Below are 24,994 nucleotides of genomic sequence, written 5' to 3' on the forward strand. Positions count from 1 at the left end.
AACTGGCAACACTTTATTCAAAATTTATAATATGTAGATTATTTTATGGTGAAACTCAGTTTGTTGTTCTCTTATCCATTACATGTTGTAGCATATTAACAGTCATGTTAAAAAATAGATGTCGCTTTAATTTGAGAAATACATAAACAAACATGGAATAACACCATACTTAGAAATAATTTGTTGCCCTATTTATTATTTTTATCTTTTAATCATTTTTGTCATACACACGCTTCACTAGAATATTGGTAAGTATTCTTGCAATAAAATTGCTACCTCTCTCTTTCTCTCATAGCTAAGAGAGTAAATATTAATAATATGATCTGACAATGAAAACAATAGTCATTCCTGGCTGATGATCTTGGTTCTCCCATTGCATGAAGATTTTATTGCCAAGTCATTCTTTCTTGTGCCAACTTTCACGTTGCACCTTTCACAGAAGCCAATTTTCACAGCTATTTCTTTCAAGAGAAAACCGTGCGAGAGTATAAGACAAGCTACTTAGCCGCCAACATGTAGTGTAAAACTTCCTGCACAAAACGTGACTTTTGCAAACGTGATCTCTGGTAGTCACGGATATTTTGAAAAGCTGTCACTGGAAGCGCCGGAACTGTCACGTTTGATGCAAACGTCAACACATATCTCAACAAATTGAAGGGGTCTGCCTTCATTTCATGCGTTTCGCGTTGGAATGGGAAACAAATCGACAAGAACAAGAGTCTGAGGCTTAGAGACTTAATCTCTGGCACTGTTATTACGTTCTGATTGGACGTTGCGACTGTTATTTCATTTCTCACGATTCAAGTCTGCAGAGAAGAGTTTTACGATATTTTGGAAGCTTGTCTTCATTATTCTAAAGGACTTGGCAATATAATCACGATTCGCTTTTCCCTTTGAAAGAACCGTTACCAAAAAAAAAGGAATTATAATAATATTATTACTTTCGAAGAACAAATTTTTACCATCATGAACATTATGAAAAAATCGTGTTACAGAAGGAAAACACACAGGAAAATATGAAGTAAATTTCATGCCAGGATGGGAGAAAATCGTTAATGTATTCCTCAATTTGCTGATGACAAGACAATAATGAAATTCTCAGCGTGCAATAAATAAGAAAAAGGCAAAGGTTATGGTACGACGCAGCAGCACACGAAAACAGCAATTTCGTGAGGATGGTATAACTTTATTTTTTGCAGTCTGTGCTAAATCCAGCGCCGCGTTCAAATGTCACATGTGCGTTTACGCGAAAACACTGATAGTCTCCATCTACACGTAGACAATGTAGACTAATATTCGTATATAATGTAGACTATGCAACTATCGTAGACGAAATAGACTATGTAATAAGCATAGGTAACGTAAACTGTGAAATATGCTTAGACGATCTAGATTATAATATACATGTGGACAATGTAGACTCTGTAATAAGCGTAGACAACGTAGACTATGTAATACAAGTCGACAAACCATGTAGACTATGTAATATGCGTAGACAATGTAGACTATGTAATAAGCGTAGACAACGTAAGCTATGCAATACAAATAGACAAACAATGTAGACTATGTAATAAGCGTAAACAATGTAGAAGTAGACAAACCATGTAGACTATGTAATAAGCGTAGACAATGTAAACTATCTAATACAAGTACACAAACCATGTAGACTCTGTAATAAGCGTAGACAATGTAGACTATGTAATAAGCGTAGACAATGTAATCTATGCAATACAAATAGACACACAATGTAGGCTATGTAATAAGCATAAGCAATGTAGACTATGTAATAGAAGTAGACAAACCATGTAGACTCTGTAATAAGCGTAGACAATGTAGACTATGTAATACAAGTAGACAAACAATGTATACTATGTAATAAGCGTAGACAATGTAGACTATGTAATAAGCGTAGATAATGTAGACTATGTAATACAAGTAGACAAACCATGTAGACTCTGTAATAAGCGTAGACAATGTAGACTATGTAATACAAGTAGACAAATAATGTATACTATGTAATAAGCGTAGACAATGTAGACTATATAATAAGCGTAGACAATGTAGACTATGTAATACAAGTAGATAATGTAGACTATGTAATACAAGTAAACAAACCATTTAGACTCTTTGGGGTGTAAGGGGTACCTTCCACGTAGGAACCCAAAAGTCAACCTCACTTCCACGTAGTACACCTTGGACTGTAGACTAACGAGGCTCTGGCGACTGGCACTATGGCCAGTTTAATTTTGTGTGTGTGTTGTCCTGTTTTTTGTCCTTGTGTGTGCTGAGTGCCCGTTTAGAGCCTCAGCTTTTAACAAAAGTCAGAAAATTTTAAGATTTTTAGTTATCCAACGTTAGAGTTGTAATTTGTAATGATAAGTTACTGGCCCCTGTATAATGTGACGGGTGCAAAATAGCCTAAGTGCTGACGCACCCAAAATTTTAAATTCAAATTCAAAATTCAAAATTTAGACTCTTTAATAAGCGTAGACTATGTAGACAATGTAGACTACGTAATAAACGTATACAACGTAAACTATGCTATACAAATAGACACACGATGCAGACTATGTAATAAGCGTATACAATTTAGACTATGTAATACAAGTAGACACACCACGTAGACTATGTAATAAGCGTAGACAATGTAGACTATGAAATACAAGTAGACAAACAATGTATACTAAGTAATAAACGTAGACAATATAGACTATGTAATACAGGTTGTAGACAATATAGACTATGCAAAACACGTAGAAATATACACTATGCAATAAGCGTAGACAATGTAGACTATGTAATATTAGTAAACAAACAATGTAGACTATGTAATAAGTGTAGATAACGTAAACTATGCAATACAAATAGGCACACAATGTAGACTACGTAATAAGCGTAGACAATGTAGTGTACGTAATACAAGTAGACAAACAATGTATGTGATATGCGTAGATAATGTACACTATTTAATAAGTGTAAACAATGTAAACTATGTAATAAGTGTAGAAAATGTACACTATGTAATACACGTAGACAATGTAGACTATGTAATACAAGTAGTAGACAATGTAGACTATGCAAAACACGTATACAATGTAGACCATGTAATACACGTAGACAATGTAGACTATATAATAAGTGTACACAACATAAACTATGCAATACAAGTAGACAAACAATGTGGACCATGTAATAAGCGTAGACAATGTACACTATGTAATAAGTGTAGACAATGTAAGCTATGTAATTAGTGTAGACAACGTAAACTATGTGAAACAAGCAGACAAGCAATGTAGACCATCTAATAAGCGTAGACAATGGAGACTATGTAATACAAGAAGACAAACAATGTAGACTATGTAATAAGCGTAGACAATGTATACTATGTATTACATGTAGTAGACAACATAGACTATGCAAAACAGGTAGACAATTTACACTATGTAATAATAAACGCACACAATGTAGACTATGTAATGAACGTAGAGAATGTAGACTATGTTGTAAGTGTAGACAACGTAAACTATGCAATGCAAGTAGACACACAATGTAGACCATGTTATAAGCGTAGACAATGTACACTATGTAATACAAGTAGTAGACAATGTAGACTATATAATAAGCGTAGACAATGTAGATTATGTAATACAAGCAGTAGACAATGTAGACTATGCTTTGATTGATATGATTCAAGTGTTTTGAGTCCACTTTATGCGCAGTAAGGCTAATTGGGACTGGGCATATCGTTTATAGTGAGATCCGAACGACTGTGTGCCTGCACTGGGTATCGAACCCGAGACCCCTTAATGTAGGCTATGCAAAGCACGTAGACAATGTACACTATGTAATAAGCGTAGACAATGTAGACTATACAATACAAGTAGACAAACATTGTATACTGTAATAAGCGTAGACAATGTAGACTATGTAATACACGTAAACAATGTCGACTATGTAATACACGTAGACAATGTAGACTGTGCAATAATCGCAGACGATGTACATTAGGCCTATGTAATACACGTAGACAGTGTAGACTATGTAAACTCGTAGACAATGTAGGCTATGTAATCAACGTAGACTATGTAATAAGCGTTGACAAAGTAGACTGTGCAATACGCGTAGACGGTGTAGTCTATGTAATACCCGTGGGCAATGTAGACTATGTAATGCGCGTATAGACTATTTAAACAACATTTCCACGAGTGTGATCTTTGCAATGATATTGTAGCATTAGCATATTTAAGTTATTTCTCCCAAAATGAATATAAATGTTGTTATACTGTATGTTATTTATATGGCATGACTTGTTTAAGCGATGAGTCTGTGTGCGAAAGTCTCTAACATTATATCTCAATCTCGTTTCAAGTGTACAGAGAGCACTTTCAGTCTGTCTCGTTAATTCTTGAAGGAACTGATCTCGTTCCTCGCCTCTAGATTTAAAAAGTCTCATGGGTTTGAAACAAGACCATCCTCAAATGACCAGAAAAAAGTTAATAGACTATGTAACGTATGTAGATTTTGAATAATTATCTTGCAAGAATGTTTACCAGTATATTTAGTAGTCTACTTTTACATGTGTTGTCTACATGTAATCTGCACGCGCGGCGTATAGTTTACACAGACTTGTAGACAATTGAACTACACTAAAAATTAGTTTACAACGCTCGGGAAGAAAGGAAACTGAAGACAATAAACATGTGGAAATCATAAGAAAAAGTAGTACTTTTTAGATGAAATACGAGAATGTTTCATACATCTTGTTAGACGCTTAGTAGAAAATTGATTGTAATTATAATGAAGGGTATGCAAATTAGTCCCCACACTACTTCTTCAATTGGAACGCAATGTCATTATATTTCATTTCTACAACGCCCGTGGAGATCATGGTGTTTACAAAGTCTAAAAATTTATTTATTCTCTTTCTATCAACTGTGAAGAAAGATACATTGTATTCAAAACAACAGATGGCAGCAGTGGGCCAGAAGTAGTCTTTTTCCCATAAAATACTAGAATATTTTCTACGTTGCGTTTTCTTCCTCGATGAGAAATTGTTCGCAATTGTAAAGAAGAGTATACAAAGTTATTTTTACACGTCAGCAACTGACACGCAGTGTAATTTAGTTTCAATTCTACAACGCCCTTGTTTATCATGTTGTTTGCATACGTTATCTTCGCATGTAAAATAGCATCGCTGCATCGGAAACAAGTGCATAGTTAGAGATCGGTTAGTTCATCGAACTATCCAGCCTAACTATTGCCTCTTTTGGGGGGAGCAGGGAATGGTTTATAGTATCCTTTCCTTGACTCATCTCACCCAACAGGTCGTTAAGTTCCGGTTCTTGCCACGAGTTGAAAGCTTCCTGGAGATGAGGCCTGCTCGAAAAGGTTTATAGTATATAGTATAGCATCGTTGCATCGGATAGGCATACATCACTGGTATAGTGTACGTGTAACACATAGTCTACAATGTCTATTAATATTACATTGTCTACGCTTGTTACATAGTTTACTCTATATTGTCTACGCCTATTACATCATATTGTCTACTTGTAGATGCAGACTATAGTTGTTTCCGCGCAGATACACAACACTGTTTCCGAAATACAGAAGCGGGTCGGTATGAAGATGAGTGTTAAATCAAAAACATAAGCAGGCTTGAAACAAAGAAAAGGGACATAAATGGTTCAAATCTAAAGAAGAGGCCTGCACAAAATTACCCACAAGGTGAGAGCCAGCGCGATAATTGAGCTCTGTTTGTTCCGCCGAATTACAGAACAGAAAAGAACAAGGAAAAAATATGATGAGAAGGGAGGAGAAAAATGTGAGGATACACATAGCCTTAAGACAGTGGTAACAGCTCGTAAATCAAGAAGTCATTTGCGCAGCCTGTGCAAAACGACCTCTATCCGGCTAATGAGCATCTTGCCTGACTTCCAAGGGGAGATTTTAGGCGCCAATTTTTAAGCCTTTCCATTGTTCATGGAAGGGGGAAACGGGAAGTGCCTGGAGCTAGAAATCAAATCTTTGGATGGAAGACTCGAAAGAAATTATGAAGGAAAGTATTTAACGAAGAGGAAATAGTTGTTGAGCGTCATTTGTGGGGAATTGCCTTTTATGACGAAGGAAATAAAGGATAAATAGGTGTAAATAACGAAGGGCTAGAACTTTTATAACAAATTGCAGCTGTTTCTTAGTCTTGTAATGGCCATCTCTTGCCCGTTAATGATACGAGATTGCATCAGTTGTGGCTTTGTACCTTACAACTATCAGCGCACGTAATTTTAAATCCATTCATTTCCTAGATAAATAACTCTACAAGTAAGTACAAATAAACACGTTTTGTTGTAGTATATTCAAGCACCCACAGAGAGGGTCAAGGGGGGGTGGTCATTTAACCCCCTTCCAGGAAAAATGAAAATCGTCATGCATTCATTGAGACTGAAATATTACGTAACTGCCTCCCTTCCTTCATTGGTTTTTCCTTCCTGCCTTCCTTTCTAACATTTTTTTTCATTCCTTTTTTCATCCATCCTTTTTCATCCCCTCTTTCTGTTACCTATTTCATCTTTTCGGCTTCCTACATTTTAGTCTTCTTTTTCCTTTGTTTTAGTTCGTATGTGTACATTTTCTCTCCCACCTTTATGACGTCAGTCCTTCCATATAAGAAGTTACTGAAAATTTTACTACAATATTGTTTTTATTCAATAAACGAGTATTTGCCAATAAATTGTGAACAGTCTCACACTTTATAAAAATCTGATACACTCAGTTCGAGATTTTGGCATGGTATTTTGAAGAATTTTCCTATACCAAATTTACTTTACGGTGCGACATCTTCAGATTTACAAAGGGCTTATTACTTACAGTAAAGTCATGTATTTTGTTTGCGGAACGTCGTGATCCTGTTCCATTCGGTAAGACGCTTGACTGCGCGTGGAAGATCCGGGTTCTATTTCGAGGTATGATATCCGGTGAGAATTTTCCTATATTTTCCCAACCTACAACAGCACGGACAATTAAAAATATGCAACTCTGGAGTGCGAAAGGAGTCAGAGCACGGTGTTGGACACGTCACTTTCACATTGGTCTCTTCCTCCACACAGACCGAAAGAAACTAGTTTTTTAACGAAAAGTTGCTTGTCTTAAGGATTTCCATTCCTTGTGAAACTTTGTAGATGACACGTTGCATATGTTTTTATACAACATATTTCGAGACTCTGGACAAGAACAAACTCTGCCCTTTGATTGTCTTATTGATTTGGCTAATTTGCGAAGATGGGGATGAGTGATGATATGATGAAATTGATGAATGGGCACTCACAAATATCCATGCCCAGGCTAGGATTCGAAACCGGAACCCCTGCCGTCGTAGCGCAATGTGCTAACCACTCCGCCAGGGGGGCCGGCTCTTTTTGATTTAATCATTCTAATAACATCTGGACATGAATACAAATTATGAAGTTCTAAATTATGTAACCTTCTCCACTCACCTGTCTTCTCATCCCTTCTAAGTTCAAATATTTTTCTAAGGATTACATTTCCAAATACTCATAATTTATTTTCCTCTTTTAATGTAAAGGACAAAGTTTCATATCCATGTAATACTACAGGCAAATACATGCTATAGGCTACATGCTATATAAAATTGTAAATAATAAAATATATTCTCTATGGGGTTACATTATATAGAGAAGGCGCAGAAAAGAGAGTATTGAATAATGGCATTTTATCAGCACTTTCTTGCACTTTTTTGAAAACATTTTCAGAACCTTTTTTTTCCTTTTCCGACCATACTTTTGCACCTTAGAATGCTTTTCCTACTCATAACGTCTAGTAAACCTAAAGTGGATGCAGGAGCCTATTTTATAGGCTAGCTAGCCTATCTGCGAAGCCTGAAGTCTAGAGAAAAAGATTCAGGAGAAAAATCCATCAGAAATTGTAAATATTATTATTCATATTGATTGATTGTTTGAGTTGGTGTTTTAAGTGCACTTTATGCACAGTAAGGCTAATCGGGACTGGACGTACAGCTTAAAGTGGGATCCGAACCACTATGCGCCTCCACCGTGTTATTCATATCAGTGAGATGATGATGCTGATTCTGGAGTTGTCAACCTGATTTCTTATGAGTTGGTAACCTGATTTCCTATGAGTTGGCAACCTGATTTCTTAGGAGTTGGCTACCTGATTTCTTATGAGTTGGCAACCTGATTTCTTAGGAGTTGGCTACCTGATTTCTTAGGAGTTGGTAAATGTATTTCTATTCATAGCCTAGGATCACGTGACATAGTGAGAAAGCTCAGATCTTGGACCCGGTATACGCCACTGCGTGGATACCATGGGGTTATCTCCTTTCGTTATCCAGAGACGACCCCGAGACTATGCTGATAACATCTCAAGCCATTTGTGGTCAAGATATCCCTCGCAGGCATGTATATCGAATGCCAACAAAGAACACCCAAAAGGTCATCGAGGAAGATGTATAATAATAAATAGAGACCTTAAGCCTTCATAGGGTTTATTATTAATATCCTTCACCTTATAACAATACCCTCCCTCACCCGCGATCCCTTATCATGCATCGAAGCGGCCCCACACAGTGCATACACCTCCGCATAATCATGTTTTGGGGGATGAGCATAAAAAAAGGGTTTAAAGAGAAAGATGAAGGAAGAAGAAGAAGAAATGATGTATCCCGTGGCCACGGTGGGCGGAGGAAAGTTGGAGGCTAAACGTGGTGCAAAGGGGTGGGAAGACAGCGAAGAAGACGGACGCCTTAAACAAAACCACTTATTACGAAGTTGACGTCTCTCTTAGTTGAATTACAAGGCAGGATCCGCCCGCAAACGCTGGCGTTGTCTGCCACAACCGGGGGCTTTAACTTTGGCGCTATATAGGTGGCGCTTCGACCTTGGTGGCGGAGAGGTAGAGATGGTCTACCACAGGGTGTTTGAGACTACGTGCCCTCGAATCAGATAAGCATGTTGGGAACGTCATTCTTTCAATGCAGGTGGATTGGTGTGGAAAAGTTGAATTTACAAAGGCTCTAGGCATACATATGCAGATGATATAGAAATTGCTAGTAGATGATGTAAATACAATTAAGAATAATGCTAAAATATTTTTAAAAGCAACTAAAGAGATAGGTTCAGAAGTTAGCAAAGAGAAAACTAAATACATGCTTAAAGGATGAATAATCAAAATGTAACTGTTGATAACAACTCGTTTGAACCAGTTTCCAAATTCAAGTACTTAGGAGTAATACAGTAAAACCTCGTTAGTCCGGATCCCAATAAGCCGGACTTCGCTTAATCCGGACAGGCAAAAGGCCAAAAAAAGCAGAATGCAATGTTTTAAATGTGGCTAGAAGTCAACAATCGTATTCGTCATAGTGCTCCACAGTATTGCTTTACATTTTACTGTACTGTATAGTGTATTTAGGTCTATGCCCTTTAAATACACCATAATAAACGTGTTTTGTTGCTATAAACGGAGTTTTAATGCACTTTCTCCTGTTCGTTTAGGTTATTTCAGTTAATCCGGACTTTCGTTAAACCGGTCAACTTATCCCCCCCCATTAGTCCGGATTAACGAGGTTTTACTGTACTAACAAATACAAATGATACTAAAGAGGAAATGCGTGTTACTTTTCATTTCATAAACTTTTATCTTCTCGTATAATATCTAAGAAACCAATTGTCGAAGACAGATGAAATTGGTTTTGTTCAAGACAGGGCTTTTAGTGGAGGTAAAATGTTTACATTGTACCTCCCAATAATTAGTGTTAAAGGAAGAAGAAGAAGAAATTTGAAAATTTTCCAAAAAAATAGGCACTCCCCCCCCCCCCTTCTTCCAAAAGAACAAGTTGAATTGTAAAACAGAAAAACAGTTGTACCAGGTTTACTCATCGAGTGCGAAAATCTCCCTAACATAAAGTGATACTTTCAATAATAGTTTATTACTATTCATTTATAATAATAATTTACTAGTATTATTATAATTTCTGCTATTCAGCTTCATATCAACGACCTAACTCCCCTCACAAAAATGTCAAGAGAGGTCCACGTTTCTTGTTATTGTTGCTTTGTGTGACAACAATGTAGTAGCATTCTTCGAGGTGACTGCTGGTCAGAACCTTGTCTTACCTTGCAAAATGATTGGATAGACGAGAAACCAATCGAGATACACCGTTACCATTCAGAGATAGTGTAGACTTGTCTTCATCGCCTTCACTAGGCATTATATAGTCGTCAACACGACATTTAATCATGTTAATGTCAACTCCGATTCGGGATGGCATGCTTCCACATTTTTACAGTGAACATCCAAAGAGTAATTTCAAGAACGTCCAAGAGATGGCGGGAGGAACAAAAATAACAATTTTGTACTGACAATTCCACCTTTTTCCTTCAACTTAATCCATCTCGGCTTTGAAACGTGACATTTTTTTCCTCCTCAAAACCTCCAAACACTTTTTTTTACTTGTATTTTTGTGGAAGGAGGAAGCTTTGAAGAGAAAGGACACGACCAGGTGAGCATGGACATATGACTGGGCTGTAGACGGCGAAGATTAATGTTGTAGAAGGGTCGAAATTCGCTGCGACATTCCTGCGAGCCCTTTGCCAGAGGACTTGGAGTTTTGGTGCATAATGGGTCTCTCAACAGGTGGTAAAGAAGCTTAGGGCTGTCCAAAGCAAGGCTACCTTCCAATTTGACGTCACTCTTGTACCGAAATCTCTTTGTACGTCTTCTTAGGGAAAAATCGTGAAAGCAGCAACTATGTCTGATTACATCTACCCGAAAAGTTAGAGGATGCACCGGCATTTATTTGTATGGAGACGCACGTAAGCAGATTACGTTATTTCTTGATCTTCCCCTGTCTTCTATTGTGGACAACTGAAGAATGTCTGTGGTGTCTTTTGACCTGTTGTTTCATTCAAAATGTTTTACTGGTTGGTTTGATGCAATGTTGGGTAAGTTACTCAAAAAAGTTTCAAAAGCAACACGTTACCGATACATTGTCACACAACAAGGACATTTAACCGTTTATACCTACTCTCTGTACTTTACAATTATCGGATTAGAAATTATAGATACTCGAGCTTGGACTTCAATCAACAATTAACTAGTAGAGTTACATAAAAACGAGTTACATCAGAATTTAGCTTATTCAAATTCCTCGTTAATCTGCACACAGTGATGCCCACTGAACAGTCACTAGCAGTCAGTGCGTGTTGCCACGCTCCACGTACTTATTTACTCCGTTGAATAAAAATCTGTATAAAATCGGTTTTGCAGTGTGAATTGACAATGACAATACTCTGTCTTGATAGTAATTATAAAAATAACAAAAATGTGCAAGTGAGAGTTATTTTCACAGTGCCGTTCCGGTCCATTTCGAGGCCTGGTTTACAAAAGCGGGAGGCAAGCGGCTTTATTATTATTGTTATTGTTGTTCATGTTATTGTTATTGTTATTATTAATTTTAAAACACACACTCATACATTTTAGGCCTATAGTATAGCATTGGGAAAGGAAGAAAAACTTTCAAATTTAAATTTCATTGACTTGTTTGTCCACTTTATGCCCAGTAAGGCTAATCAGGACTGGACCTACAGTTTAAAGTGGGATCCGAACCTCTATGGGCCTCCACCGGATATCGAACCCGGAACCCCTTGATTACAAGGTGACGACGCTGCTCCATCGGGGAGGACCATATTTAAATTTAAAAAGTTTTATCTTGATGTGACTTTTATATATTTTTAAAAAGCTCAATCATAAAATGACAGTAATTACAGTTAACTATCCAATAGCCGATAATACTTTTAAAAAATGATATTGGTCATTTTGACGGTCTCGTTGGATGACAGCGGAATTTGACCGTAATTTTTCCAGTCAACTCTTTACCGGTACACTGTACCATAGCACACCCTCGTTAAACATATAGTTATTGCACCCAGCGTGTCAAAAGGTTCACACAAGCCAACCCTCCTCTCAGACCGTTGGGTCTTTTGGAGATATCAGAGAAGCGTGAAGCGTCAACATGAAAGATACGACACGTGTATTAATTTATAGCAAATTAGCTCCGGCCGGTTCGGCTATGTCCTTTTTGACCCACCAAAAAGATAGGGGAAGCGAAAGAGTCACAGAGCATTCAACAAAGCAGGAGCCTCTTTGTCACCACGCCAGTCGGATTCCGGCGGTTGTCAACTTTTAAAATGGCTCACTCGCCCCAATCATCTGTGATGGATCTTTTTTTCTCTTTGGTAGACGTAGGGGTGTTTTTTTTATCGGTGCAGCAAGGAAGGGGGAAGGGCGGATTGTACCTTCAAGGTAACACAGCTTTCGGCCCTTGTCCGTGGCTTTAGTCATGGGTAATTTCTTGCCGAACAAAAGATCTCACACCTAATACAGTGTTGCAGAGAGCCAAGCTAACAGGATCTTGAAATCGGGACTCAGGTTCGCGAATTATGTCCAAGAACGTTACAAGAGTAAAATAAAAAACTTAAAAGTTCGACAAAAATTACAGGACAGACTGTAATCAGGTTAAATTTACATGAGGTATCGACTGTTATTTACGGAACGACCTCAAGACTGCAACACTGATCAAGTAAGCTTCACAACACAATTTTTGTCATTTTAAATATGGCACCTCCTGCATACATATGCACCATCGAAGAGCAGTGGCTTCTTGCCCTCTGCAAGCCTAAAACTTGTAGACATTCTACGACAAATGAAAATTGAATGTCTCTGTGCATGCTTACCACGCCAGCAAGTTTACAATTAGAGGGGGAAGTTCGACAATGGCCTCAGTCTGCACACAGATGGGTGGAAAGACCTTCGCGGTAGCTCATAAGTGACTGCACATAGATTCCAAATATTCTTCTTGAGATGTACAGGCAGGCACTAACTCAGACTTGAAAATATATGTGGATCAGCAATTGGTCTATGCTAAAAGACAGCAAACCTGTGCAACCATACAAGCAGAAACCCTATTTAAAAAACCAAAACATATTAAGGTTTCCATTTGGCTGTCCTTTGTACCTTTCTTATTGTTGTTGTTATTCTTATTTTAATTATCACCATGTGGTTCATGAGAGCTATTACTTACAAGGTTCCCAAATGTAGCACTACTATCGGATTAAAAATTTTGGATACTCGAGTTTTGACTCGAATTAAAAATTAACCAGTAGACCTACATAAAAATGAGATATATCAAAATTTAGCTTATTCAATTCTGCGTTAATCTATGCTAGCCATTTTTTTTTTCGAGTATGCCTTCGTTTCTTTATCGTCGTGAGAACAAAAAAAGGGCCTTTTTTGTAGTTTTGCAAACGATCGCTATCTTTGAAATTCTGTAAATCAAAAACGGGTAGTCCGATCATTATGGAATTTTAATAGGGTGCAGGCAAAAAGGTTTTAAACACAATTATTAATTTTCATGTTTTCAAAATTTCTTTAAAAAAATGTTATTTTCAATTTTGCCAAACAACTTTTCTCTTGGTATTGGGTAGTCCTACAAATACAATATTGATCTTGCTTTGAAGCTCTTGCATCTGTTTTTAAAATGCATTATCATTGTCAATTCACATTGCGCAACCGAGTTTATACAGATTTTATTCAGCGGAGTAAAGCTATACGTGGAACGCAGCAACACCGCAATCATTGACTCGCAGCGCCCGACTGCAGTTTCCGCTGTTCAGCCGTGTTGTCACCTTCCGTGAACAGCTTTACTGAATTAATAGTATAAATTCTAGTTTTAAGCTCAGCATGAAGTAGCAATAAACAATTATTACCATTAGAGGTATTGTAGAAGATCTTGTTGAAAACTATAACTTGAAATGTAAATACTATGTTGCTCTCACTATATTCTACATCTTACATATCTTAACTTTGTACTGTTTTCCTTGACTTATTGGTATATTAGGCTTTGTTCTGTGCTCATCACTTAAAGCAAACTATTATTATATTATTATTATTTGACTCAACATACATTTGGTGTTTTAATTCAAGCAAGAATTAACGCAATATTACATGTATATAAACTTACGTAAAACAAATAGTTCTGAGAATATTGCACAAACGTATCTTTGCTATACATTGTCGCACAGTCACTATTACATTGTGCATATATAAGCTGGTAAATTACATGAAGCATTTTAGAGTTTTATGGACAACATCTTTCTGTTGCAAGCAGTATGGCGTGAACTGAGATATTCGCACCTGCTGTATGAATGAATGAAACACCCTCCCTTGCCCGGGAAAACAAATGCTACCACTACCTAAATAGAGGCGACAAAATCTCCCTCGGACAAGCGAAATAGCGTTACGGTCCAGGTTAAGTTCGTGTGTAGGAACCGGTGACCAACAGTGCATAGTAATAAGCCATATCCAATAAAAACAAAGACATATGTACTTTCAAATTACCACCTCTTTACCTGTAGCCGGGAAGCGGCTAGCTGTATACCTGAAAATCACGGGTAGCGACATGCATACGAAAATGATATAGCCCAAAATTAACATGAAAATAAAAAGTATATTCTATTCATAACCAACAAAAAATGGAATCATTACAGGTCCCCACACTTGCACTCTCACATTCTCTCTCAGATTCAATCCTCATGGGGTCATCGACACAAGAAATTATACATGACATGTACAGGTTTTATGACGACAAGCCCTAATTATTGCATTCTCAATTAATTTTATCTTACTTTTTGTCTAATCAGGTCATTTGTGATTTTGCTCCAGTGCTACTTAAATCCTAGCCAGCCCTTACTTAAGTTCACCTCTTGTTTTTTAAAAAGAAACTAGTCGGCGCGGTGACAATACATTACTTGACCAGTATAAACAAAGGCGTCTCAACGGCAATTACATTCACGTGGGCGGACGTTTTCCTTTTACAGGACCTCACGTGGTTCCAAACATAACAAATAACCTCCGTTGAGCGGCTCAAACAATATACTCTCTAGCAGGCGGGACTTAAACACTTCGCCGCGACGAGCAATTCACATTACCAGGCAAATACTTTAACAAATAATCACATATGCGACCGGACATAGCTAGCAGCGACACAGCGCTCACACATAAAAATGAACAAACCTCAAGTAGAATATGCAATTAAGCGGGCGGCGCTTTACTCTAATAGTACGCACTTTAAACAAATACAAAGGAGCACAAACAACAATGAATTTAAGATCATAAAAAAAAATATCACAAGGAATAAGAAAAATTGACCTGAGACGAATAGATTACAAATGACAAGCGCGACGGGAGTTCGATATAAAATTTCGAGTTGAGTGGGCGTTTTCAAAATGTCGACGAATTTCAAGGGCGTTCTCTAAATCAATCGGGCCGTCACGTGTTAAGGTTCACACAGATGAATACTTTACCATCTCTCAGCTTCCGGGGTGCATCCAGGCGTCTTTATGGGCGATTGAAACACATAGTATCCACGCGAAAGGTTCCTTTGGTCGCGACGATGAAGATGCGAGAAGGATTCAAACACCTAGTTTCCCGGCTCCTCTTCCTCTCGGGATCGGTGGATCTCCGTGGTATGGCGCGGTTCGGACGTCGCATCTGAGCGGTCGTTGTAGGCGTCGTCGGGGCGTCAACATCTCTCTCTACGTCTCTCTGTCGCGGCTGGTAGGCGTCGTCGGGGTCGTCGGGGCGTCAACATCTCTCTCTACGTCTCTCTGTCGCGGCTGGTAGGCGTCGTCGGGGCGTCAACGTGGCGGATGGTAGGCATCGTCGGCGTATCAATAGGGCGGCGTTCGACGTTCTCTCTCTCTCCATGGCGGCGGATAGGCATCGTCGGCGTAGCTTCTTCTGACATCAGGCGAATCGACGTAACGCCCTCATCTCTCTTCTCCCTCTAGCCCGCCATAGTTTCCGGTGTTCCTCGTTTCTCAAAAATTATAAATGGCGTAAGGTAATCACGGAAACAGTTTCGCTTCAACTTCCCCCAGCGGTTGAGGTAGGCGCACTCGTGTAGACTTACTGCCTATCACACACACTGGTGTTCGCACAACACGACAAAGTCCACTGTACACGAAAGGTAGCACGGAGCTGCTCTCCCTACAAGGATCGCGGTAAGACTGTGTGTCGAAAAACCATGTCCTTTGTTTTATTTAGATTTTGAAAAACGACGCTAGGCGATCGTTGAAGCGACGCTTCCGAAGGGGTCAGTCCACTTTGCTCTATTGTCTCCCAAGTGGGACGAGCCGTGCTCGAAGTTGAGTTTGTGCGGATTAAGCTTCCGCCTGGCTGTCGCCCATAGCTCAATAGCAATCGCTGTCCACAAACTGATCAATTAGAACCGATTTGATCTGGCGTCCGTAATTGTCGCTTGATCGTGACGAAACTCCACATATTCGTCCTTGCACACATGCCGCTGCGCTGGTATAAGTTTCACATGAATCTGACCGTTGGAAACCGAGATATTTAAATGTTTGTCATTACGGTCGAATTTCCTAAGCTTTAGACGCATAGCGTGACCCTTCAGGTGCTCACCCTTAACACAAGCGAATGTCTCGTTCCTCCCGTCGGCTTGGCAAAAATCAAATATGTAATCTTACAAATTAAAACACTTAACACTTTGAATCAACACGTCTTTTTACCGCTACATACATGAATAATAAAGATAATAATAATAATGACGGTAAATCTGACTGTCACAACCTCGCCCCTCTCCTTCTTCCAAGGATTTCGTAAGCGTGAAAAATTCGCTCTACACAGGGACAGAATTTTTTTTTTGTTACAAATCCTTGAACACTCTGTATATAAAAATTGGCAAACAAATATATGAACACCCTGTATATAAAAATTGACAAGCAAATACATGAACACCCTGTATATAAAAATTTACTCTCTGAACGGCACGGACACTGTGAACTTTCGGTTACTTAACACATATAATAACATCCTGAATATAAACATAATATGGAGAGTATATATATATATAAAACAAGAACAAGATGTGAGCATTTACGTGTCAGCTTGCATTCTTACGTCGCTCTCTCTCTCGTACCTGGGCGAACCGTGTCTCGAATTTGGCCTGTTGAGGTCTCTCGCTGGGCTCCATGGTATTCTTGCTCCACAGCGTCTTGCATCTCCCCGATCTGACTCCGGGCTGACCGATCTGCTATGTGCGTTGCGCCGATAAAAACCATCCCGAACTTGGCCGTTCTGAAAGTAGCTGTCGTTCCTCCTTGGCGACGCACGAGTCGGACCTCCACGCCGTCTCCTGCCTCTGAACGGGCGTCTTCTTTGCGGTGAAGGTGGATCTTGCAGCTGGCGGCTCCTTTCAGCCCCTGGAGCGTGGTGCTGTCCTCTCCATCCTTGCTGGACTAGATGAACGCGCGGGTGTTTATTCCGGTGCGACGAATCATCTTCCGGTCGGCGCCGCTTGCTAAACTTCTCACCCCTGGTTTTCTGCCTCTCCTCCTCGCACTGAAACAGGTTTTCCAGTGTGAGGGACATCGCGTTGGCGTCAAACACGCATGCTCCATTGAGGTGACGACGAATTTCGTGTGGAAAATGGTACACCAGAGCGGCTATTATCTCCGCCGTAGTCATTTGGGGTTGCAGAGACTTGAACTCATTGTACCGTTTCCAAAAGTACTGGGCATACGTGAGTCCTCCGCCCCTGTCGTATCGTTCGTTTCGCACCTGCATCAGCATCCTCTCGACCTGCAGGGGACGTTGAAAATAAGTGAGAAACGCTTCCTTGAACTCCTCATATGAATTGAAGTTCCCCTCGTTCCTGTCCATCCAGTTCTTGGCCCGGTCCTGCATTAAACCTTTCAGAATCAGAAGCCTATCCTCGTCTGTCAGACCTAACTCACGGGCGGTAGAATTAAATTCCTCGAGGTACGTGGAAGGAAGAATTCTGTCAGCACCCGAGAATTTTTTGAAGTGCTTCCGGTATTCGGGCGGAAACAGAGCCCTCCTGGCGGCCGGCTGTCCTAACTGTAAATCCTCGTCCCTCTGCTCGCGGCGCGGACTCAACCGTGGTGACGCAGTGTCTTCTCTTCGAAGGGGGCGGGGCGTTTCTGGAGCTCGCTGGTCGCTTTCCCCGTTCGAACAAGTGGCGACGTCGGCTGCCGGTGGTGACGTCAATCTGGGTTCCCGCGACGATTGTGAAGTGCCGCTGCTAGTCATGCTCAGTTGACGCACTTTCATCTCGAGGTCCTCAATTCGTTCGGAGTTTCCTTCGGCTCGAACTGAAATTTCTCTCACTTGTCGCCCCAGGGTGTCTATGCCACGGTCACATGTCGCTTCCAGCTGCACGCATTGTCGGGCCATCTGCTGCATACCTTCCTCCTGGTCGCGCACGCTCTGAGACAGTGTTGCCATCTGGTTCTCTTGCCGGTCGATCCGCAAGTTGGTTTCGGCGATTTTGGCTTCGACACGGGATTCGCATTCCTGTACCCGCGCGACGAGTTCTTGCGTTATCACCTCACCGGAAGTACGGATGGTCTCCTGGAGGCGGTCTTCCGTCACTCGCATCTGGGTGCTGATGGCCTCCATCTTGGCTTCGAGCGAGGCTTCAATTCCGCTTCGCGTAGCCTCCATCTTGGCTTCGAGCGAGGCTTCAATTCCGCTTCGCGTAGCCTCCATCTTGGCTTCCATCCGCAGTAGTATCTCGATGATCTGTCGGGAGCTGGTACCACTGAGGCTAGCTGCTTCGTCGACCCGTTCTGCACCTCCCGGAGAAACCTGTTGCGCGCTGGTCTCATTGGCTTGCCCCCCGCTGTTCGGTAGACTGGTTTCTTCACGCGGACTTAACGGGACATCGCACCGGGAGCAAATCTGGCTAGCTGTGCCGACGTTTTCACTTTCTGGGAACTCCTCGCTGCAGACATCGCAAATCACCCTTACGTTACTCATGTTCAAGTTCTCGATGCGGCGGTTGCGCAATCTCATGAAATCAAAAATTCAACCCTCGGTCGACTTTCAATGCCCGCTGACAAGCGTAAACGTGAGCGCTCACAATATATACCAATATATATATTTAAACAATTCACAAACGAAAAAAGATAAGGGCGGTCGATTCCCCTTTTGCCAGAACACAACTTAACGCCTAATGCCATATGCCAAACAAAAATTTTAAAATGCCTAACGCCTTAAGTAGCTGCCCTATTGCCTTACAAAATAAACGCCTAATATCTCAATTACCACCTCACGTCAAAAATAAAACAATAAAATCTCACAATGAAACACAGTTACATGACACCAAAATACGCCTGATGTAGCCCTTACAAAAACGACATATGCACCTGCACTGAGGGTGCTTTCGATTTAAAATATACCGGTCCCTGTGTTCGCGGCGCCAAAAAATGTATGAATGAATGAAACACCCTCCCTTGCCCGGGAAAACAAATGCTACCACTACCTAAATAGAGGCGGCAAAATCTCCCTCGGACAAGCGAAATAGCGTTACGGTCCAGGTTAAGTTCGTGTGTAGGAACCGGTGACCAACAGTGCATAGTAATAAGCCATATCCAATAAAAACAAAGACATATGTACTTTCAAATTACCACCTCTTTACCTGTAGCCGGGAAGCGGCTAGCTGTATACCTGAAAATCACGGGTAGCGACATGCATACGAAAATGATATAGCCCAAAATTAACATGAAAATAAAAAGTATATTCTATTCATAACCAACAAAAAATGGAATCATTACAGGTCCCCACACTTGCACTCTCACATTCTCTCTCAGATTCAATCCTCATGGGGTCATCGACACAAGAAATTATACATGACATGTACAGGTTTTATGACGACAAGCCCTAATTATTGCATTCTCAATTAATTTTATCTTACTTTTTGTCTAATCAGGTCATTTGTGATTTTGCTCCAGTGCTACTTAAATCCTAGCCAGCCCTTACTTAAGTTCACCTCTTGTTTTTTAAAAAGAAACTAGTCGGCGCGGTGACAATACATTACTTGACCAGTATAAACAAAGGCGTCTCAACGGCAATTACATTCACGTGGGCGGACGTTTTCCTTTTACAGGACCTCACGTGGTTCCAAACATAACAAATAACCTCCGTTGAGCGGCTCAAACAATATACTCTCTAGCAGGCGGGACTTAAACACTTCGCCGCGACGAGCAATTCACATTACCAGGCAAATACTTTAACAAATAATCACATATGCGACCGGACATAGCTAGCAGCGACACAGCGCTCACACATAAAAATGAACAAACCTCAAGTAGAATATGCAATTAAGCGGGCGGCGCTTTACTCTAATAGTACGCACTTTAAACAAATACAAAGGAGCACAAACAACAATGAATTTAAGATCATAAAAAAAAATATCACAAGGAATAAGAAAAATTGACCTGAGACGAATAGATTACAAATGACAAGCGCGACGGGAGTTCGATATAAAATTTCGAGTTGAGTGGGCGTTTTCAAAATGTCGACGAATTTCAAGGGCGTTCTCTAAATCAATCGGGCCGTCACGTGTTAAGGTTCACACAGATGAATACTTTACCATCTCTCAGCTTCCGGGGTGCATCCAGGCGTCTTTATGGGCGATTGAAACACATAGTATCCACGCGAAAGGTTCCTTTGGTCGCGACGATGAAGATGCGAGAAGGATTCAAACACCTAGTTTCCCGGCTCCTCTTCCTCTCGGGATCGGTGGATCTCCGTGGTATGGCGCGGTTCGGACGTCGCATCTGAGCGGTCGTTGTAGGCGTCGTCGGGGCGTCAACATCTCTCTCTACGTCTCTCTGTCGCGGCTGGTAGGCGTCGTCGGGGTCGTCGGGGCGTCAACATCTCTCTCTACGTCTCTCTGTCGCGGCTGGTAGGCGTCGTCGGGGCGTCAACGTGGCGGATGGTAGGCATCGTCGGCGTATCAATAGGGCGGCGTTCGACGTTCTCTCTCTCTCCATGGCGGCGGATAGGCATCGTCGGCGTAGCTTCTTCTGACATCAGGCGAATCGACGTAACGCCCTCATCTCTCTTCTCCCTCTAGCCCGCCATAGTTTCCGGTGTTCCTCGTTTCTCAAAAATTATAAATGGCGTAAGGTAATCACGGAAACAGTTTCGCTTCAACTTCCCCCAGCGGTTGAGGTAGGCGCACTCGTGTAGACTTACTGCCTATCACACACACTGGTGTTCGCACAACACGACAAAGTCCACTGTACACGAAAGGTAGCACGGAGCTGCTCTCCCTACAAGGATCGCGGTAAGACTGTGTGTCGAAAAACCATGTCCTTTGTTTTATTTAGATTTTGAAAAACGACGCTAGGCGATCGTTGAAGCGACGCTTCCGAAGGGGTCAGTCCACTTTGCTCTATTGTCTCCCAAGTGGGACGAGCCGTGCTCGAAGTTGAGTTTGTGCGGATTAAGCTTCCGCCTGGCTGTCGCCCATAGCTCAATAGCAATCGCTGTCCACAAACTGATCAATTAGAACCGATTTGATCTGGCGTCCGTAATTGTCGCTTGATCGTGACGAAACTCCACATATCCGTCCTTGCACACATGCCGCTGCGCTGGTATAAGTTTCACATGAATCTGACCGTTGGAAACCGAGATATTTAAATGTTTGTCATTACGGTCGAATTTCCTAAGCTTTAGACGCATAGCGTGACCCTTCAGGTGCTCACCCTTAACACAAGCGAATGTCTCGTTCCTCCCGTCGGCTTGGCAAAAATCAAATATGTAATCTTACAAATTAAAACACTTAACACTTTGAATCAACACGTCTTTTTACCGCTACATACATGAATAATAAAGATAATAATAATAATGACGGTAAATCTGACTGTCACACTGCAAGATGTATTGTTGACTACTTGGTCCTGAATGATCATTGAAGCATTTTGTTTCTGGCATCAGGTCTCCGTTTCTTAACCAGTGATTAAATAGAAACCTCATTATCTATGTTGTTTTGACATTTTCGTTTAGGTTCATCCCTTTTGCTTTTGACCTTTGGCTCGCGCAAGGACAGTATTTTATCCCGAATTTTCCTCTCTTTTCGAAAAAACGCTATGATTTTCGAAAATCCGAAAAATTACATCTGTTTAGAATTCCTTTTAGAGCATTCACGTGAATTATCGTGTGATTTGCTTTCGTTGCTATCGGCATATTTTCAATAGTTTCGTGATTACATAAGTCTATTAAAGTATTGAAAATATGTAGACAATAGCGAAAGAAAACCACACGAAAATTCAAGTGAATGCTCTAAAAGGAATTCTGAACAGATGTAATTTTTCGGATTTTCGAAAATCATACCGTTTTTTCGAAAAGATAGGAAAATTTGGTAAAAAAAAACCTGCCCTTGCGCGAGCCAAAGGTCTAGCCAAGCCATAACTTTTCCACTGAGTTATTATGATATTATTATAGGTATTATAATCCCTTGCCATAGTCGCCAAGAGGAGAAGGCAATAATGAACAGTTCGCTTCTTCCCATCTCACTTTTATTTATAACTCTTTCTCGTTTTCATTCCTGGTATCTTTCGGTAATTTTTTGGCAGTGCTTCCTTCCAACTTATATTTTTCTGTTTCCCTCCCTTTTCCTGTCTCATTTTTCTATACTCTCTCTCTCTCTCTCTCTCTCTCTCTCTCTCTCTCTCTCTCTCTCTCTCTTTCTCTTCATTTATTTCCTTTTCTGTCTCTCTCACATCGCTCTTTATTCATATTTCTTATTCACTCTCCATTCCGCTGTTTTTGATTCTCTTATATTTTTTGTGTATTTTTGTGTATGCCTCCATTTTTTAATTCACTTGCCTTCTTTCTCATCTATCACAGAGAAAAATGTTTGTATATTCTCTCCCTAGGATCTCTGGAGAGAGCGAACAATAACAAGTCATTGCGCAAGTAGTGACTCGACAGGGCTCGTCCAATGAACACGTGCAAGGGAACAGGATTGCGTGGAGGGGAGGGGCGAAAGCGACTCCCCTTTTACACCCTTCAATTTTTTCCTCCTTATGATGACACGTAAACATGACGTCACTATATGTCACAATTATTTTTTACTTTGACCCCCCCACCTGGAAATATTACTGCTTTTTCAATTCTCCCCACATTTCCAGTACTTATTTTTTGTTGTCAACTTAGAATTATAAAATAGAGAGGCTATGAAAGAGAGATATTCAGAGAAGCTGCTGTAGGTAATAATTGTAATTACATTTACCAAATAATAATAATAGTAATAATAATAAAGCAAAAATGAACGAAAGCGTGATTCTTTCGCAGGGTTTGTAAAGTTGAGACTAAAATGCTAATCCCAGTTTGGCGCAGATATTGTCACCTTTTAGGATTTAATTGAAAGTCAAGAGGGCTGTTGCAATCCAGAAGTGTCCACTACTGAACAATAAAGTTGATATTATTATTATTATCATTATTACGGAGCGGAAGTTGATGACCTAAAAAAATAGGTATATGACCTATAGAATGTCCTAAAGAATGGAAAAAAATGACGTAAAAAATGCAAGAAAAGACCATTAAATTTGTTAGTTTCAGGCTAAGAATTGAAATGAAAAGGAAATTAAACAAAATGCAATCTTGCTTTTAAAAAAAGGCACCAAATGATACCACATACACATTCAATTAAAATATGCAACGAGGATTTCCAATGGAAACAACCGAATAATTTTAAAACAATTTAATGCAATGTCGTTTCCCCTGACACAACAAAGACTGTCACCAGTTCAGCATTTCTTTTGCTCGTAAATTGCAATTCTGCGAGATATATATAGGCCTATGATCACCTTGGTGAAAAGACTCAAGGATATTACCAAAATGAAAGAAGTGACAAAATATGACGAAACAATACACTGAATATTGCGAAAAATGACGGGAAAATGCCGAAAATCGGGGAAAATGACCTAAAACCTGAAAATTGGCAAAAAATGCAAAAAGATTACTTTAAAATTACCTTTTTTTGTGTTCTAGACGAAGTGTAATATTGTGTATATTTAATGGGCATTGTGTCCGATATGTCAGAAAAAAGATGAAATTTCATCAACTTTCGCTCCCTAATTACGTATTATTATTCTGACAGCCAAGAATTACCTTCAAAAAGTTGAATCTGTTCAAAAACTTTTTATCAGGTTACTATGTACGAAGTTGAAAAAGAATTACTATGAACAGCATTATACTGAATGGTTATCGCACAGTTGAATATGTCTACCTTAGAAGATAGAAGGAAAATGAAAAGGAACAATTTTGTACAGAAGATCTTATCTTTTCAAATATATAGTGAATACTTTTTGAATAATATATCTAATAAAATTCCCAGACGAATGTCTCAATTCTAACATGTCTCAAAATGGCCACAGGTTCAATAACTGAACTTGTGAAAAGCTACAATATGAATTTATGATGATGTATAAGATAAGTTTGTGCAATCCATTGTATTATTTCATAACCATATATTCAATTCTGTAAATTTGTACCACCTATTTTGACATAGCGATGTACTTGGTTGTCAAATCGTGCTCATCATTTGAATAATAATAATATTAATTATTATTATTATTATTATTATTTGCACATATGGTATTGTTTCAAATTTCGAGGTATATCGCCCTCCAAAATTATTTTATTTCCTGCTTTATTAAGTTCTTTGCAAAGCCAATTTCTGGCTAAAAGAGATTTCTGTCCACTTTAGCTTTTAGATGAATGGCGACATATCCGTTCTAAAAAGAACTAGCTCCCAAGAATCCTGATACCACCTGAGGCCATTAGTGTTCGAATGTTGGCCAACAAATTTATGAATCCCAGCGCCGCCGCAGGGAAATGCATTATCCTCGAAGAACATTTTGGCTTCTCGTTTTGACACCGAATTTTCAAATTGCCTTCCATTGCGTGAACTCAACTACCTGAGCGCCATATGCTGTCGGCCGTCCATTGTTGAAATGAGCGATTTCTTTATCGCCTACAAAGGATTCCTTCGAGTTACGGCAGCATCGACCTACGTGCAGTGTTGCCACGTCCTGAGAGAAAAAATCCCTTGAACAGGTAATAT

Source organism: Lepisma saccharinum, chromosome 24 (assembly GCF_977018435.1).
Source record: "Lepisma saccharinum chromosome 24, izLepSacc3.1, whole genome shotgun sequence".
NCBI classification, from domain to species: domain Eukaryota; kingdom Metazoa; phylum Arthropoda; class Insecta; order Zygentoma; family Lepismatidae; genus Lepisma; species Lepisma saccharinum.